The sequence below is a fragment of the Poecilia reticulata genome, linkage group LG3, assembly GCF_000633615.1.
Source record: "Poecilia reticulata strain Guanapo linkage group LG3, Guppy_female_1.0+MT, whole genome shotgun sequence".
Classification (NCBI taxonomy): Eukaryota; Metazoa; Chordata; class Actinopteri; order Cyprinodontiformes; family Poeciliidae; genus Poecilia; species Poecilia reticulata.
The window spans coordinates 33,966,890-33,972,370 of NC_024333.1; positions in this window are offsets into that span (position 1 = coordinate 33,966,890).

Sequence of the window (5,481 nt, forward strand, 5' to 3'; positions counted from 1 at the left end):
GTTTTGGTTAGACGTATTATAGATTAAGATATCTATAATTATATTTTGATTAGTAGAAATGACGCCAGATAACTGATAAAATGATCAATCATTTAATTTTTATAAATTWCATCATCAGACAAACCAAAATATAAAATTAAGTGGAAATTTTGGTMTTTTTAGGACCAAAATTACAATAATTCATAAATGTAACAAAATTACAAAATCTGGMRMAAGAAAAGTTTTCCAAATAAGTTTMTCTTAATATAAAAYTTATGAAACTTTAACAAGTTTTACTCAAGTAAGAGTAGCGRCACTTCATAATAAAATTACTCAAAGTACAGCGTAGTAAAAATACTCCTAAAAGTACTTTAAAAAGTTACTCCAGTAAATGTAATTGAGTAAATATAACTAGTTACYACCCAACTCTGCTAGAATGTAATTATGTACAGCCAGACGTAAGTGATTTTATGTTAAAACGGCCTGCCGTATCTCCTCCTCCTCATCTTCGCAGCCCTGGCCTCCCGTCACACACAGAGTAAATGTATTCATCTCATCCTCTGCGGCCAGAGAGGTCGCAGCCTTATCTCGCCCTCTGCTGTACCGCTGTCAGCTCTGCAGCCACAAACCATAACTTCTAGCTGCTGGGGAGCGCCGTGCGCTGGCAGGCCGGTGAGGATTACAGCCAGAGGAAGAGGACGGGAAGGAGAGGAAGACGAAGGGAAACAGCAACTACTGCACAAAAATATCCAACGCAGAATATTACCAACTATTTTTGGTTTAGTTTGTAGTAAAAATATATTAGTACAGTTGAAATAAGCCAAAACTAAGTTACAGGTAACTTTTTAGCAAGATACAAGAGGTTGTTTTAAGTAAAAAAAAAAAAATCCTAAATATTGATGAAAAAGTTCTGGATCTATTGGCAGATTATTTAATTTATAACACTGGAAAAATGTTACAAGTGAAACAATCTGCCAGTGGAACAAGCACTTTTTCTTCAATAGTAAAGAATTACTCACATAAAACAAGCTAAAAAGTTACTTTTAAGTTAGTTTGGTCTTATTTCAAGAGTAATAAAATATTTGCAGCAAAAACTAGACTTGGTAATATTGTGTTTTTGCAGTGTATTTGATTATTTTTTTCTTTATCATTGATTGTATCACTGCAGTTTAATGTTATAGTAACATAACAACAAATAAAAATGGTTTTAATTCATAATTTAACGTAACACTTTCATGTACTTTGTAGCTGACAGCCATCTTGGCAGGCTGTTGCTATGGCGTTGCTATGACAACAATAAACAAACCACAAGCTTAGAAMTAGCTCTCACCTTGTTCCTATTTAAAATATAAACAATATAAACACATTACAGCTGTTTGAGTACTCTACCCACCSCTGTGTAATACTAAGGTAAATATCAGTGATATTTACTGCAGTACTTACTGCTGAATTATCAAAATTAGCTTGGCTAATGTAGCTTTTATCTGCTAGCTAAGACRGACATGTAGCCTAGATTTTGGTTACTAACATGTAACATGGGAAAATGTCATAAGTGAAATAATCTACCAGTGGAACTAATATTTTCTCATCCATACTAAATGGGCAGTAGTGTGTAAAATAAACTTTTTTTGAGCTTTTCATCATCTTATAAAGTTGCTCCCTCATCTAAAACAAGCCTGGAGTGTTTGAGAAATCCTTTAATCTCCATGGCAACCATTCTTTCTGTCCTAAACGCCTTGGTGGACCTAGCCCCGCCTTCGAGGCGCAGCTCCTCCGTGACACAGCTCCTTCAGACTAGCCAGCAGCAATTAGCAAACACCTGGTGGAACTGCTGAGCTCATAACCTCTCAGTGAAACGCTGGTAAAACCGCTAAGGGATTAATAGAGGAGCCATGTTGGGAGAAAGAACAAGGTTTTTTAAAGAGACACAGCCCCAATTTCAAGAAGTTAAAACATGAAGTAGTGGTTGTTTGAAGTCAGATTGGATGTTTAAAACATTTTTAAAACAACTCAAGTTAACATAGTTACTTGACTAAGTTGTAAAATGGAAAACATGTAATACTGCCCCTATTGACTTAAATCAAGCTCCTATTTCTTACTGAATTCTTGGTAAGATTTTGTGTTTTTACAGTGTTCTTGTTACTTAGTCTGATTCCTTTTATTTCTGGTATATTTTATATATCTAAATAAATAAATCAACATTTTTGTGGCAATATTTTCTCCACCTGCCATTCAAAAACCAGTGAGTAGAAATGAACTGACCATTCAAACCAGTTAAAATGAGCTTTAGTTTCCTTCCTTCCTGCAGCCTCTTTAGCCGGCTGGTCAGATCTTTATTCCTCCACAGTTTCACACGGCGCTCTCACTGTTCGAGTGTCTGATGAGTGTTCGGACAACGCAGCGTTAATAGGTTTGCGAGTGCTGGTTTAATTTCCCATGTGGGGGGCGGCGGGGGCTCGTCCTCCTGACCCCGGCGTGTGTCGGACAGCCCCTCCAGAGCTCAGCGGAGAAAAACGGCCTTATTAGCCCAGTTCATTAAAATCATTAATAGTCATGAAACGAGAGGTACCGCAGTCCAAAAGGCTTAATGCTCCATCCATATTAATTAGACGCCCACAAGTCTGAAGCAAGGGAAAGCGGAGCTGCAAGCACACAATAAAACACACACATTTAAACAACTTGCCTGCTGCGGCTTCGCCTCCTCACGCTGCCTTTTGTCCGACTGTCAGCGCGGACTCCCTCCTGCTACTGCTCCTGATTAGATGCTCTTTTAATTAATACTGATCACTCCAGGAAACTGATGTGCATAACTAACTGGTGGGAGTGTGGACTACATGGTAAAACACTTCCTGCAGAGGAAAGCGAGTTTTCTGCAACACACAAATGCTCTCATTGGGGGAAAAAAAACATTTCTGCATTTGAATACTGTACTTTGTAGTCTATAAGGCCTAGTCCAAACATAGCCGGGTCTTTTTAAAACATCTGATTTTATAAAATAAACTTGTCAACACATTATCAGTTTATGAAAAGTGCTCATCCACTGAATTACACCACTGAGTGTTGTTTAAACATGCCAGACCAATAGGGGGCAGTGCAGCACTAAGCTAAAACCTGTGCGAGCCAATCACAGTCCTTCAAAACAGTCATGACTTCCTGTTAGGAATCAAACATGGCGCCAGGAGATTCATTTGTGTGAACAGACAGGGGTTGAACTGCAGTTAAATACCATGTTTGAATATACATTTAATATGTACTTCCCACATGTCTGAACCGGAAGTGATCCGCGCCATCTTGGTAGGCAAGCGCAGCACAATGCACAGCTACCCATAGCGAAGCAGGGCTTTGAGACCAACAAAAAGAAAATATGTGGACTCTATTGACCAATGTGCAAGAGATACATGAACAAAATGGCTGCTGTCGGGATCAACCCATATGAGACGGAGAATAGAAACATTTCCGATGATGTGGATAAGCTCCTTCCGATATCATAGTACAACCTAGTTAATTACCCAGTGAACACAAAGAGTGAGTACAGACGTGAATAACAAGGTTCTGATGACTGGCAGAGTAAGTCCATGTAGTAACAAACATGTAGGCTACATGTCCGTCTTAGCTAGCAGATAAAAGCTGCGTTAGCTAAGCTAATTTTGCTAGCTCGGCCATAGGTACTACAGTAAATGTCACTTATATTTATCTTAGTATTGCACAGAGGTGGGTAGAGTACTCAAATAGTTGTAATGTACTTACATTGTTTTAATAGCTAAAAAAGAGATGAGAGCTAGTTCCAAGCTTGTGGCTTGTATGTTGTTGTCATAGCAACTCCATGGCAACTACTGTACCTGCCAAGATGGCTGTCAGCTACAAAGTTACAAACTTCCGTGGATTTTTAAAAGGATAAGTGGCAACACTGCCGACAACACAGCTTGGTTTGAGCTGAACTCGTAACCAACTTCTGGTCCTTTTTCTCACAAACACATTTTAGGCAATTAAAGTAGCTAAGCTATTCTTTTTCACAACTAAATAATCCAGAGAATATACTAAGAAAAGAAAAGATATTCCTCATTATTAACTCAGACTGTTTCATTCCTGCTCTCATCTTCTGTTAATTTGATGATTGTTTATATTTTATTCCTTATGCTTTCAATGCCAAACCTCTTTTTCGTGATTCTGTAAGGAGTTTTTCTTTTTATTTTGTTGGGTAGTAATTTACCAAAACAAAGTCAGAACTACAACATGTCACAAGAAAGAAAGCAAATAAAAAGAAAAATCTCTTTAAGTTGGCGGTTTTGAACCATTTTATGGGACATTATTGATTGAATCCCATATTTTCTTCACCCTATCAGATGTGAAATATCTTTGCTTTGCTGTCAACAGGATAAACAAACAGAATAAACATGTATAAAAGATTAATTTTAACACAGTTTACGTCCAGCACAATGGGGAAACCCTGAGGTTTAACCATGCAGGACATTTCAGCTGGAAGGTGTGAGCATTTAACTTACAGATGCAACGAGTTAGCGCTGTTGTTCTTTTTATTTCCCCTCGTTAAGGTCAGACCGTTTCTTTTTATCATCGGCTGCAGATCTGTCATCTGTTCTGGCTCATTTACTCCAGCAGTGACACGCTCACAAAAAGCAGGTTCAGCTTTGATTCAGAATAATTATCTCACTGAAATGTTGGTTATCTTCCGAACTTGTTTTTTTCTTGGTTTTACTTTGCTCATTACTGGTTCTGGCTCAACCCCGATACTCTTTATTTACACAGAAGAAGACGTAATTAATTTAGGATTTGTTTCTTTTTGTTTTTATAGAACTGCAATTTCATTTTTATGTATTAGATATTTAAGTGAAACACAACAATTAACAACAAATATAAGGAAAAACAACCTTATTCTGGAGATAAGAATGAAAGTGTTTCTGAAGCCATGAAAAAAGAAGCTTATTATCTGAGTGGATAAACCAGGGAGGTTCAAACTGTGGTGCAGGAGCCATTTCTGGGCCGTGGATTGATTTTGTGCGGCCCTTCCAAGAAGGAAATTGCAAAATGACAAGAAAGAATTGAGGGACATTTATATTCACAACTTAAATCTGTATTGGAAAATATTTTTTCAGATTTTAACTCAGTTTGCTAGTTTATGTTAAATCCAAAACAATAAGATTCCGATTTAATTCATTTGTTATACAATTCAGACAGATTTGGATGGTCTTTCAATGAGAATTAATAAAAAAATATATCTAAAAAATAGAAGGCATTAAAGTGAGAACTTGATTATATTTGTTTAAAATGGTTAAATTCTAAAGAAAAAGCACATTTTAGTCTAGAAAGTCAAAATATAAGTGATTAATCTATCAGGAAATCAACTCTATTAGGAACCCTCATTACCCGCCCTGTGATGATCATTTAATTATTATTATTTTATTTTTATTCTCCTCCTGCTGGCTGTCAGATAAAGGCCATTAGTGCCACAAAATCCCAAAAATAAAATGGCTAATTCAAATTTAA